The sequence below is a fragment of the Cetorhinus maximus genome, chromosome 9, assembly GCF_964194155.1.
Source record: "Cetorhinus maximus chromosome 9, sCetMax3.hap1.1, whole genome shotgun sequence".
In the NCBI taxonomy this organism is placed as follows: Eukaryota; Metazoa; Chordata; class Chondrichthyes; order Lamniformes; family Cetorhinidae; genus Cetorhinus; species Cetorhinus maximus.
The window spans coordinates 93,678,089-93,692,842 of record NC_135887.1 but is presented as its reverse complement, the minus strand read 5'-3'; the positions used below and the strand labels follow the sequence as shown (position 1 = coordinate 93,692,842).

General features: G+C 45.8%; 1 protein-coding gene across 1 annotated transcript in view; it reads left to right on the top strand.

The window, feature by feature from the left end:
- The first annotated feature begins 963 nt into the window (after positions 1 to 963).
- syt8 (synaptotagmin VIII) overlaps positions 964 to 14,754 on the top strand; it is a 351,409-nt gene continuing 337,618 nt past the window's right edge. The window contains exon 1 of the mRNA XM_078549118.1: positions 964 to 1,001. The gene's annotated coding sequence lies outside the window, so the exon portion shown is untranslated. The remainder of the gene's footprint in view (positions 1,002 to 14,754) is intronic.

Here is a 14,754-nt window from a genome sequence, read left to right as displayed (position 1 = left end):
ATGCCACCACCTAACACATCTTCCCTTCACCCCCCCCGGCGGCATTCCGCAGGGATTGTTCCCTCCGGGACACCCTGGTCCACTCCTCCATCGCCACCTACACCTCGACCCCCTCCCACGGCACCTTCCCATGCAACCGCAGAAGGTGCAACACCTGCCCCTTTACTTCCTCTCTCCTCACCGTCCAAGGGCCCAAACACTCTTTTCAAGTGAAGCAGCATTTCACTTGCACTTCCCTCAATTTAGTCTACTGCATTCATTGCTCCCAATGCGGTTTCCTCTACATTGGAGAGACCAAACGCAGACTGGGTAACCGCTTTGCAGAACACCTTCGGTCTGTCCACAAGCATTATCCAGACCTCCCTGTCGCTTGCCATTTCAACACTCCACCCTGCTCTCATGCCCACATGTCCATCCTTGGCCTGCTGCATTGTTCCAGTGAAGCTCAACGCAAACTGGAGGAACGGCACCTCATCTTCCGATTAGGCACTTTACAGCCTTCCGGTCTGAATATTGAGTTCAACAATTTTAGATCATGAACTGTCTCCTCCATCCCCACCCCTTTCCGATCCCCCCTTTTTTTTCCAATAAGTTATATAGATTTTTCTTTTCCCACCTATTTCCATTATTTTTAAATGCATTTCCATCCATTGTTTTATCTCTACCTTTTAGCCTATTTCGATCCCTTCCCTTCACCCCACCCCACCCCCACTAGGGCTATCTGTACCTTGCTTGTCCTGCTTTCTACCCTTAATTAGCACATTCCTTAGATAATATCCCCACCTTCAACACCTCTTTGTCCTTTTGTCTATGACATTTTTTGGTTATCTCCACCTAGCACTGGCCCTCTATCCAGCTCTACTTGTTCCACCCTCCCTTAAACCAGCTTATATTTCACGTCACTTCTATTTTTACTTAGTTCTGTTGAAGGGTCATTCAGACCCGAAACGTTAAATGTGTTCCTCTCCGCAGATGCTGCCAGACCTGCTGAGTTTTTCCAGGTATTTTTGTTTTTGGTTTGGATTTGCAGCAACCGCAGTTTTTTGCTTTTATCTAGGCACAGATGTCCGCTGCACTCCTCAGATTGCAAGGCACGATGGAGGAGTCCATCTGCCTTCAGGCTGAGATGAGAGTGCCAGTGTGCCATCGCACCGAGGTCAACACTGGTAGGATGGCAATTGCCATGGAGACCTTGGTCCAGGATATCGCCCCTGCACTGCTGTGTGGGCTGAACTCCATCGCCGGCACCATAGTTGGTTTCCAACAGTGTGTACACGAGAGGGGTGCGGGACAGCCCAAATTCACTTCAGCTACCTCTTCTCCTCAGGGAGTCAGCCAGGGGCTGTCGGGCACCCACAGCGGGGAGGATCAGCAGGTGTACCCCCCCAACCCATCCAAATTCCCTCTTCCTGTAACCTCAACAGCTCCAAGGCAGGAGCCTTGACCACTGGGCTGCATGCTGTGCTCTCAGCTCAGGCACAGGCATTCTCCTAACCCGCACTGCAAGGCTGCATTGTTAACTTGAACCATGGGGAAGACTGGTCCAAACAAGAATGATGACATTGCAAGGGGCTGTGAGCACTCCACCAGTGACTGCTCCACAGCTAGCATTAGCAACGAGATTGTACAATGTGCCCAGTTGTCCAACTGTTCTGCAGTCCACTAAAACGCTTATTAGTTTGCAGTCTGTGCCCGAGGGGTGAAAACCTCTGGAGTACTTGGTGGCACTTTCATGCCTCTGCGTTGCTTGAGTGGGCAGATAAGCTAGAGACCTGACTCCACGCATATCAATGTGGCAACGTCTGAACTGTCTCAGCTGCGGAGGAATGGTCACTCTATACAAGATTTCCCTAATGCATAGTCGCTTCCCTCCCCCCATCCCGCATGTGCTTGTGCACTACCTTCACTGCAAGGCAACTCTTGCCCCCACTCCTAAGTCACCTCAACCACAGGGTAGCCCTTGCTCCTACCCCCAAGTCACCTCAACTTCAGGGCAGCCCTTGCTCCCACCCCAGTTTGCCTCAACCACAGGGCGGCCCTTCCCCCACCCACCGCCTTGAAGTCCAGCAGGTGATTTGGGCAAGCTCTGTGCAACGTTATTGTGCACTCACCTCTGAGTTCCCCTCAAGCACATGGGAACACCATCAATTCCCTCCAAGTCACACACCATACTTTTTGGAATTACATTATCCGTCCATCGTCCATGGATCAAAATCCTGGAACTTCCTTCCTAAACAGCACTGTGGATGTATCTATGCCAGATGGACTGCAGTGACTCATCACCACCTTTTCAAGGGCAATTAGGGATGACAATAAATGCTGACCTTGCCAGCAATACTCACATCCGTAAATGAAAAAAAAAATGCATTTACAGTTTGCTGTAAGTAGAGCACTAGTGTATTTTGTTCATGATTATACGTAGCTCTTCTTACCGGGGAGAATTTTCAGCTCGGCGAGTGGGGGCGGGGCCTGCTCCCCAAGGCGTAAAATGACGCGGGGTCACTGTGCATCATTTCGATTTTCAGTCGGCTGCGCACCCGCCAAACTGTCAAAGGCCTGTTAAGGCCATTAATTAACTAATTAACCCTATTGAGAAAGCTGCCCGTCCAACCTTAAGGTTGGCGGGCAGGCAAAAAGCCCAGCCGGCCTTCATATTTTTCATGGAACCTCATCCATGGGCAGGATGAGGCTCCATGAAGGGTTTATAAATTAAATAAATTTTTCCATGTCCCACTGTCACATGAGGGGACATGTCTTAAATTTGTTTTTTCTTTATTAAAATTTTTAAAACTTAAAACTTAACTCCCTGAGGCACATTCCTGCATTCTTTTGGACTTCTGACTCAGGGAACCTCCGTCTGCACAGTGCTTCCAGGTGCATGTCACGCTGGGCAGGCCTTAATTGGCCCGCCCACGTAAAATGGCAGCGTGGACTCGATCAGGGGCGCCGATCGGGATCGGGGGCGCCAACCGGGTCCGCACCCGCCCGTCACCACCCCCGCCCCCACACAACCCCCCACCGACGGTGGGGGGCGGGGGGGGGGGGGGGCGCAGTTCTCTCCACAAGTAATCCCAACAACACAAGGAAACTGAGTCGGTTATGTGCAATGCTTTACAACACCACAGAAACCAGGGGGGATTTTTAACTGCAATAAATGGATAGTTTGGGTTGGTTGGAATGTTAAAATGTTAAAAGTCACAAATCCAACCCTAACCTCCCTCCAACCTGCCTACTTCTGATCTTTAATGGAAGCAGCTTTGGGATACTGGGATGGAAGCTGGTAACCAACCCACCTGCAGGAGGTGGGTTGCTCATTTGAATGTTTTAAAGAAGCTGCGTGCCTTACACTTTATCTCTGTTTTAAATTTTACATTGTATTGGGCCTCAGGAAACCCAACAGTGAGCTGGAGATGAGGACTGCTGCATCCAGCAGCCTTTCCAGCCCTGCTTGTGGGTCATGAGGAGCAGGAGTGCTTTCCCTAAACTTCAAATCTAATCTACCTCCCAAACTCATTGTTCCACCGCCCCCACCCCCACCACCACCACCCACAGCCACAAATCATCCAATAATTATCCTATGATCAGTTGCCCTCCCAGCCCACAATCATTCCACCCCCGCCACCCGATCACCCTAGGCCATGATCTCACATTGACCCAGCATTTCTGATCATTGCACACCCTGGTCTTTCTGATCCCTCTGTCCTCTGCACTCCTCAAATATGTCCCCCAATTGTCTCCCACCTCTTCCAATCTCCTCCCAAATAATTCTGATCTCCCCACCTGATCTTTCTGATATGCCTGCTCCCCTCCAATCTTCCCAATCTCCATACTCCAGCTTCAGATTTTCCATCCCCCAACACGAGCCTTTGCAATCTCACTCCCTCCCCACCCTCCTCTCCGCTCAGTAGCTCTGACCTGATGCCAAAGGCCTACCTGCTCGACAAACAGCCCCGTCAACCTGGTTGGCTGCAGCCAGGAAACAAAGACAAAGAAATGTCAATCACGTCCTGCCATTAAATTCAATGGGTCATAAGGGAAACCCATTTTTACCGGTTTTCTGAACACAAAAGCTGCAACCCCTGTGCCCCCAAACCCCTCAGTTCCCTCGCGCCTCCCCATAAATATCGGGGCCCTGATGCCTGTTGAACCACTGAAAATATAAGGAAAGCCAAGTCGCAGCCATTCTTCCTTTCCTTGCTGTCGACAGCAAAGAATGTAATCCGTTTGCAATCTGATCTGTGCTGAGGTAGTGTCACAGTTTAATAATTGGCTTACATTGCATTGGGTTGGAATCAGCATGACACCACTATATTCCAAAACATGCAAAGAATTTCACTCACTGTTCTCATTTATTACTGAGCGGCCAACATTTACCCATGCATAGGATTTACTTACCATCGGTTAGAGAAAATATATCAAAATTAATTTTTAAGTCTTGTATAATATGGAAAGCTTTGCTCTTCTGCTTTTGTGACATGAGTTTTCTTTTTAAAAACTGAGGAATTTTAGTGCTGACGAATGAAACGCTTTTCCAATTCAGTTTCCCAGAGTCCGCACCCACTACTCCCAGATCCAGAGATGCTTCCTCTCATCAGCCCCAGTTAAAAATAATCCCCTCCACCTCATCTCCACTAAACCATTTTCCCATTTCTGTCAATGGATGTTGAATATGTGGGGAAAACTGATTGTGTGGTGTACTTGTCACTTGACAGTGCAAAGGAGCTTCATTGACATCAGTAGAGAAAATGTCAATTATCAAAGTTGTTTTTATACTCACACTTGCTTCATTTGGATAATGTGAGGTCCACACCTGAGAGACAGATGCCCATGTTTATTAAATCTGGCTTTTTTTTAACCATAGTGTCAGAATCATAGGCCCCCAGTTTTTTCAAGGAAACTGGATTTACAACTAGCCAATTTCCTGGGCCTACTCTGAGGTGAAAGGCAGAGAATAGATCATCACTTCGAAAGACAGAAAAACTCAGAGACTTGATTACCCCAAGGACTGGTTTCACACAGCTTCTGAATACTAGTGGAAAAGCAGGGTGGTGGCTGGGAGTAATTACCAAGTCTCACAGTGTGATTAAACCAGTGGGATACAGTCAATAATGCGGGATGGAGTTACAGAACCTGTAGCACAAAACAGGTCTTGCCAATGTCCCGCCTCAGTGAATCCAACAAGTTTACTGCAGGTTGTCACAAAAATCACACGAAGCACAATTGATTTGAACATTTATGCAATTGTGAAAGAGAAGAAAATTCCAGGGTGACATAGTGTGTTGCTGAGCTTGAAAATGTTGGGGCCTGGGCAGAACTTTATTCCTGTAATTCTGAGCACTGCAAGTAGCCAACTCTCATTCCTGGGCCTACTCTGAGGTGAAAGGCAGAGGATAGATCAACTCTTGGAAAGACAGAAAAACTCTGAGGCTTGATTACTCCAAGGACTGGTCTCACACAGCTTCTGAATGCCAGCTATAGGACAAGGCCAGACAGCAGATATACCTCTAAACCAGAGATGGTATAGAGTACAGACAGCAGATATACAGCTGAATCTCAGATAGTACACAGCACAGACAACAGGTATACCACTGAACCAGAGATGGTACATAGCACAGAAAGAATACACAAATTATTTGGGATAATTTTCAGCCAACAACTCAGCAACATAAAATATTATTTTTACATAATGTTAGGCCCTCGTCAATCAGTACAGTGAGAAAAACATAAAGCCCTAGCTAGAAGCCACATCACATGTGGTCTGGTTTGGCTTCACAAGCATCTATTTATAAAGTGGTGACTTCAAATCATGAATCAGTTTAAATGTCCTTAAAGAATTTATTTTGACTTCTAAAATGAGAATAATTTCAGCCTATATAGCCAACTATGGGAATTTGAACAATAACATTTTAGCAATGGAGCTGTTTAAAAATGGGTTTACACCACGCTAAATCAACTTAAAATGAATTACTCCAGTTTGAGAGCCAATTTACTTTTGTTCCTCCAAAACATTTTGACTTCCGGTTTTAAAATCATTCTGAAATCTCTGCACATTGCAAAGTCATAATGAATATACAATAACACCATAACACTTCCAGTACATGTGGTCAGGAAGAGAGTAACTGTTGTTCAGGGATCTGCTGCAGTTGAACCCATATTGTCAGAAAGAAAGCAAAAAGGCCACAGACTCCAATAGGAGTTATCTAAATCTGAAAAAGCAAAAGTGTATTGGGGAAAATACTTTGCCATGGGGTTTAGAAATTGGACAGCACAGTAGAGGTTTTTCAGTTAATAAATGGGCACTGATGGGGTCAATATTGCGTGAGACATGCGCGTGTTCATTCCATCCCTGGTATGTGCCACACACCCTGTCGTTGTCCAGCTGAAACAGGCATAAGGCCCATTGCCTCTGCAAATTGGCAGCCCAATGGCTATTTCAGCTCCCTTTTTGATACTGCTTCACAACTAAGCAGCATGCACCAATCACCAAGCATGCTATGTTCAGTTTACACATGCACACAGAGCCAATACAATGGTCTGTATAAAGACTGCTGGAGAATGCAGCCAAATCAGTAAGTAAAACACACGGTATACTTGATCGGAGGAATAACGAGGTCACATACTTCTTGGAAAGTAAGAATCTAAATAGCGTAGAGGAGTAAAGGAATCACTAGATGTGCAGATGCAGGTTAATAAGGCATTGAAAAAATTAATCAATAAACTGAGATTTATTTCCAGAAGGAAAGAATTGAAAAGCAGGAAAGTTAGTTTGCATAAAACCTTGGTTAAACATTTATAGAGTATTGTGCACTGTTCTAGTCTCCTCTAGCACTATAAAAATAATGCACAAAGATGATACTAGAACTGAGAAGTTATACTTCTCAGGAAGGATTTTCTAGAAAAGAGCTCTTTTCTAGAAAAGAAAAAGAATGATCTGAGAGAGGTCTTTATGGTTATGAAAGAATTTGAGAGGGCAGATATAGAGAAGACATTTTTACTTGTGGGGAAGATCAAACTCGAGTTCATAAATATAAAGACACTTCACAGGGTTTGATGTTGCTCCTTCTCCTTCACAGGAGCAATATCAAGCAAAATTTGACACCAAGCCACATAAGGAGACATTAGAGCAGATGAGGTAGGTTTGAAGGAGCATCTTAAAGGGGGACAGAGAGTTAGCGAGTTTCAGGGAGAGAATTCCAGAGCTTCGGGCCTCGACAGCTGAAGTCACAGCTGCCAACGGTGGAAAAATCAGGGATGCCCAAGATACCAGAATTGGAGGAGTGCAGATATCTCAGAAGGCTGTAGGGCTGAAAGAGGATACAAAGGTGGCCAGGGGTGGGGAGGTGATGGTGGTGGTGGTGGGGGTGAGGCCATGGAGGGATTTGAAAGCGAGGATGAGAGTCTAAATCAAGGCATTGCTTAACCAAGAGCCCAATGCAGGTCAACGAGCACAGGGGTGATGGATTAACAGGACTTGGAGCTTACTGGATGAGCTTAAACTTGTGATGGGTGGACAATGGCACATGAGCCAGGAGCATTAGAACAGTCAAGTTCAGAGGTAATACAGGCATTGATAATGGATTCCGCAGCAGATGAGTGAAGTGGGCACAGTCAAGTATTGTTACACAGATGGAAATAGAAGATCTGAGTAATGCTTCAGATATGTGATCAGAATTCCATCTTGGGATCAAATATGATGCCAAGGTTGCAAATAGTCTGGTTCATCCTCAGACAGTTACCAGGAATGGGGATGGAGTTGATGGCAAAGGAAAAAAAATTCTGGTGTTACTGAAAACAATAGCTCCTGTCTTCCCAATAATTAGTTGGGTGCAATTTCTGCTCATCCAGTACTCAACATCAGACAAGCAGTCTGATAATTTAAAGACAGTGAAAGTTTTGAGATAGTTGGTAGTGAAGTAGAGCTGGGTGTTATTGGTGTACATCTGGAACCTGACATTGTTTCTCGGATTACATCGCAGAAGGGCAACATGTAGATGAGAAATAGGAAGAGGCCAAGAATAGATGCTTGGGGATAACAGAGGTAATGGTGCAGGAGTGGGAAGAGAAGCCATTGCAGGTGATTCACTGTCTACAACTGAATAGATAAGAATAGAACTAGGCAAGTGCAGCCCCAACAAGCTGGATGATGGAGAGGTGAGCTACCATACGGAGTAGTTGAGGCAAATAGCATAAATATAGAGGAATAAATGAGTGGAACATTAATCTGACGTGGCTGAATGAAGAGGAGTGGAAGGAGACTTGTGTGGAGCATTAACTTTGGCATCAACCAGTTCGACTGAATGGCCTATTTCTCTGCTGTACATTCTTTATAACTCTATGCAACACATGACACTAAGAAGCCACAGGGTGGGGAGTGCAGGAAATGAAACTAATATCACATGAATGTAAAAGCTGATAGGTTGATGTCTTTCTGAGTTTGCAATGCAGATGGATCTTCACTCTGTTTCTCTCTCTGTCTGAGATGAGATGAGTGACTGCCCTTGGCATCAAGGTAGCATTTGACTGAGAGTTGAATTAAGGAGCCACTGCAAAACTGAAGTAAATGGGAATCAGGGGGAAAATTCTCCGATGGTTGGACTCCAACTAGCACAAAGGAAGATGGTTTTGGTTGTTGGGGGGCCAATCACCTTTACCCCAGGACATCACTGCAGGAGTTCCTCAGAGTAGTCTCCTAGGCCCAACCATCTTCTGCTGCTTCAGCGATGAACTTCCCTCGCCAGCAAAAGGTCAGAAGTGGGATATTTGCTGATGATTGCACAGTGTTCAGTACCATTCAGCCAAGGCTCCTTCAATTGCACCTTTCTTTTTATTTATTCACTCATGAGATGTGGGCATCGCTGGCTAGGCCAGTATTTATTGATCAACCCTACTGAAGCAGTCAGTGCTCACATGCAGCAAGGCCTGGACAACATTCAGGCTTGAGCTGATTAGTGGTAAGGAACATTCACAGCAGGCAACTGCCCAACAATGACCATCTCCAACAAGAGAGAGCTTAAGCATTTGCTCTTGATGTTCAAGGAAATTGCCATCGCTAAATCCCCCACCCTCAACATTGGCCAGAAATGTAACTGGACCAACCATATGAACACTGGTACAAGAGCATGTTAGAGGCTGGGAATTCTTTAGTGAGCAACTCATCTCCTGATTTGCCAAAGCCTGTCCACCATCTACAGGGCACAAATCAAGGTTGAGGTGGAACACACGTGACTTGCCTGAATTAATTCAGCTCTGAGAACATTCAAGAAGCTCGACACTATTCAGGACAAAGCAACCTACTTGATTGGCTCCCCATCTTTAAACATTCGCTCCCTCCAGCACCAGCATACAGTGGCAGCAGTGTGAAGCTTCTACAAAGTATACATTGTGATATAATTAAAGAAATTAGCATAGTAAGGGAGGAGGTTCTAAGTGGTTTGGCAGGCTTAGAAGTAGATAAATCTCCAGACCCGGATGAAATGTATCTCAGGCTGTTGAGTGAGGCAAGGGAGGAGATGGCAGCGGCGCTGGCAATAATTTTCAATACCTCTCTGGCCACAGAAGTGCCAGAGGACTGGAGGACAGCCAATGTGGTACCGTTATTCAAGAAGGGAGGAAGGGATAAACCAGGGAACTACAGGCCAGTCAGTCTAACCTCAGTGGTGAAGAAACTATTGGAAGCAATTCTGAGGGACAGAATTAATCTACAGTTGGAGAGGCAGGGATTAATCAAGGACAGTCAGCAAGGTTTTGTCAAGGGGAGGTCATGTCTGACCAATTTGATTGAATTTTTCGAAGAGGTGGCCAGGTGTGTAGATGAGAGCAATGCATTTGACTTAGTCTACTCGGACTTCAGCAAGGCTTTTGATAAGGTCCTGCATGGGAGGCTGATAATGAAGGTAAGAGTCCATGGGATCCAAGGCAATTTGGCAAATTGGATCCAGAATTGGCTGAGTGGCAGGAAGCAGAGGGTGATGGCCAATGGGTATTTTTGTGACTGGATGCCTATGTCCAGTGGGGTTCCACAGGGATCGGTGTTGGGTCCCTTGCTGTTTGTGGTATATATATATATGATTTAGTCTTGAATGTAGGAGGGTTGATCGGTAAGTTCGCGGATGACATGAAAATTGGTGGAGTGGTAAATAGTGAGGAGGATAGCCTTAGGTTACAGGAGGATATAGACGGGCTGGTCAGATGGGCTGATCAGTGGCAAATGGAATTTAATCTGGATAAGTGTGAGGTGATGCACTTGGGCAGGACAAACAAGGCACGGGAATACACGATGAATGGTAGGACCCTGGGAAGTACTGAGGATCAGATGGACCTTGGTGTGCATGACAATCAGTCCCTTAAGGTAGCGGGACAGGTAGATAAGGTGATTAAGAAGGCATATGGGAGACTTGCCTTTATTAGCTGAGGCATAGAATATAAGAGCAGGGAGGTTATGCTGGAACTGTATAAAACGCTGGTTAGGCCACAGCTAGAGAATTGCGTGCAGTCCTGGAATCTGCATTATAGAAAGGATGTGATTGTACTAGAGAGAGTGCAGAGGAGATTTACCAGGATGTTGCCTGGGCTGGAGAGTTTTAGTTATGAGGAGAGATTGGATAGATTGGGGTTATTTTCTCTGGAGCAGAGGAGATTGAGGAGGGAAATGATTGAGGTGTATAAAATTATGAGAGCATAGATAGGGTAGACAGGAAGGAACTTTTCCCCTTGGTGGAGGGATCAATAACCAGGGGGCATAGATTTAAGGTAAGGGGAAGGAGGTTAAGAGGGGATGTGAAGAAGAATTTTTTTACCCAGAGGGTGGTAGGAATCTGGAAGTCACTGCCTGAAAGGGTGGTAGAGGCAGAAACCCTCATAACATTTAAGAAATATTTGGATGTGCACTTGTGATGCCAAGGCATCCAAGGCAATGGGCCTAGTGCTGGAGAATGGGATTGGAATAGTTAGGTATTTGTTTGACCAGCTCAGACTCAATGGGCCGAATGGCCTTTTTCTGAGCTGTAGACCTCTATGACTCTATGACTCTAAGGTGCACGGCACTGGCTTGCCAAGGCCCCTTCAATTGCACCTTTCATTTTGTTACTCATTCATGAAATGTGGGCGTTGCTGGCTAGGTCAGTATTTATTGCCCATCCCTAATTACCCTTGAGAATGTGATGGTGAACTGCCCTCTTAAACCACTGCAGTCCATGTGGTGGAGATACACCCAGAGTGCTGTTAGGAAGGGAGTTCCAAGATTTTGTTGCAGCAGATGCTCAGTTTGGGTTCCGCCAGGGCCACTCAGCTCCTGATCTCATTAAAGCCTTGAGCCAAACATGGACAAAAGAGCTAAACTCAAGAATGAGGTGAGAGTGACCAACTTTGATATCAAGGCAGCATTTGACCAAATACAGCATCAATGAGCCCTAGAAAAATTTAAGTCAATGGGATTTAGGGGAAACATTGATATAGTTCCAAGTCAGGGTGGTCTGTGGCTTGTGCAGGGAACTTGCAGATGGCGGTGTTCCCATGCGTCTGTTGCCCTTGTATTTCTAGGTGGTAAAGGTTGTGGGTTTGGTAGACGCTGTCAAAGGAACCTTGGTGAGTTGCTGCAGTGCATCTTATAGATGGTACACACTGCTGCCACTGTGCATTGCCATGGATAGCATGAATGTTTAAGGTAGTAGATGGGATGCCAATCAAGCGGGCTGCCTTGGACTGGATGGTGTCAAAGTTCTTGAGGGCTGTTGGAGCTGCTGCAGAGTATTCCATATACTCCTGACTTCTGCCTTGTCAAAGACGGACAGGCTTTGGAAAATCAGGAGGTGAATTACTCGCCATAGAATTACCAGCCGCTGACCTGCTCTTGCACACTCTGTATTTATATGGCTGATCCAGTTTTGGTAACCTGCAGGCTGTTGATAGTGGGGGGGGGGGGGATTCAGCTATGGTAATGTCATTGAATGTCAAAGGGAGATTGTTAGATTCTCTTTTGTTGGAGATGGTCATTGCCTGGCACTTATATGGCATGGACATTACTTGCCACTTATCAGCCCAAGCCTGAATGTTGTCCAAGTCTTGTTGCATGTGGACATGACTGCTTCAGTATCTGAGGAGTCATGAATGGTGCTGAACATTGTGCAATCATCAGAGAACAGCCCAATTTCTGATCTTATGATGGAGGTAAAGATATTGATGAAGCAGCTGAAGATGTTTGTGCATAGGACACTATCCTGAGGAACATGCAGCCATATCCTGGGACTGGATGATTGATCTCCAACAACCACAACCATCTTCCTTTGCACTAGGTATGATTCCAGCCAGTGGATGGTTTTCCCCCTGATTCCCATTGACTTAAATCTTGCTAGGGCTCCTTGATGCCATACTTAGTCAAATGCTGCCTTGATGTCAAGGACAGTCACTCTCACCTCACCTCTTGAGTTCAGTTCTTTTGTCCATGTTTGAACCAAGGCTGTAATGAATGGCCCTGGTGGAACCCAACCTGAGCATCAATGAGCAGATTATTGCTGAGTAAGTGCTGCTTGATAGCATTGTCAATGACCCCTTCCAGCAATTTGCTGATGATTGAAAGTAAACTGATGGGGTGGTAATTGGCCAAGTTGGATTTATCCTGTTTTTTTTTGGACAGGACATACCTGGGCAATTTTCCACAGTGTTGTAGCTATACTGAAACAGATAGGCTGGTGGTCCGGCAAGTTCTGGAGCACAAGTCTTTAGTGCTATTGCTGGAATATTGTCAGGGCCCATAGCCTTCGCAGTGTCCGGTGCCTTCAGCCATTTCTTGATATCTGCTGGAGTGAATTGACTTGGCTAAAAACTGGCATCTGTGATGCTGGGGGCCTCAGGAGGAGGGCAAGATGGATCATTCACTCGGCACTTCTCGCTGAAGATTATTGCAAATGCTTCAGCCTTGTCTTTTACACTGATGTGCTGGGCTCTCGCATCACTGAGAATGGGGATATTTGTGGAATCTCCTCCTCCAGTTTCATTGTCCACCATCATTCATGATTGGATGTAGCAGGGCCGCAGAGCTTAGATCTGGTCCATTGGTTGTGGGGTCACTTAGCTCTGTCTGCCACATGCTTCTTCTGCTGTTTGCCATGCAAGTAGTTCTGTGTTGTAGCTTAACCATGTTGATACCTCGTTTTTAGATATGCCTGGTGCTGCTCCTGGTATGCCCTCATGCACTCTTCATTGAACCAGGCTTGCTACTCTGCTGATGGTAATGGTAGAGTTGGGGATATGCCAGACTATGGGGTTACAGATTATGGTTGAATACATGCATTCTACTGCATTCGCTGCTCCAATGCGATCTCCTCTACATTGGAGAGACCAAAGGGTGACCATTTTCAGTCTCTCTGCAAGCATGACCCAGACCTTCCTGTCGCTTGCCATTTCAACCTCCCACCCTGCTCTCATGCCCACATGTCCATCCTTGGCCTGCTGCAATGTTCCAGTGAAGCCCAACACAAACTGGAGGAACAGCACTTCATCCTCCAATTAGGCACATTACAGCCTCCGGACTTAACATTGAGTTCGATAACTTAAGAACATGAACTCTCTCCTCCACCCTCACCCCTTTTTTATCCCCTTTTTCAATATTCATTTTCATTTTTAATTTTCTTTCTAATTTTTTTAATTTTTATTTTTATCCACTTATTTTTATTCTTATTTATTTTCATTTTATTCATTGTTTTATCCCCACCTTTTATCCTATTTTCTATCTTTATTCCCACCGCCGTCCCCTACCGCCACCCCACCTCCACAAGGGCCATCTGTCACTTGTTCATGTTGTTCTTTCCAGAACCCTTGTCCTGCTATTATCACATTCTGTTTTCCAATCTTAATACCACCATCAGCACCTCCTTTAGCCAGTACCACTACCATTAACACCCCTTTGCCCTTTTGTCCATGATATCTCTGGCAATCTCTCCTTTGCCCCCGTTTATCACTGGCCTTCTATCCAGCTTCACCTGCTCCACCCCCTTAAACGGTATAAATTTCATCACATTTTTACTTCTCTTTAGCTCTGAAGAAGTCATACGGACTCAAAACGTTAACTCTGTTTTTTTCTCTCCACAGATGCTGTTAGACCTGCTGAGTTTTTCCAGCATTTTCTGTTTTTGTTGTGGTTGAATACAATTCTGTTGTTGCTGATGGACTACTGCATCTTGTGGATGCCCAGTTTTGAGTTGCTAGATCTATTCGAAATCTGTACCATTTAGCACGGTGGTAGTGCCACACAACATAATGAAAGGTATCCCCAATGTGAAGACGGGGACTTTGTCTCCACAAGGACTCTGGTCACTCCTAATAATACTGTGGTGGACAGATGTATCTGTGGGTTTGGATTGGTGAGGATGAGGTCAAGCAGGTTTTTCCCTCTTGTTGGTTCCCTCACCACCTGTCACAGACCCAGTTTAGCAGCTATGTCCTTTAGGACTCACCAAATAGTGGTGCTTCCAAGCCACCCTTGGTGATGGACGTTGAAGTTCTCTCACCCAGAGTTCATTTTGTGCCCTTGTCATCCTCTGTGCTTTCTCCAATTGGCGGAGGAGTTCTGATTCATCAGCTGAGCGAGGGCGGTACATGGTAATCAGCAGGCGGTTTCCATACCCATGTTTGACCTGATGCCATGAGATTTCATGGGGTCTGGAATCGATGTTGAGGACAGCCATGGCAACTCCCCCTCAGTTATACACCACTGTTCTACTACCTTTGCTGGGTCTGTCCTGCCAGTGGCTCAAGGCA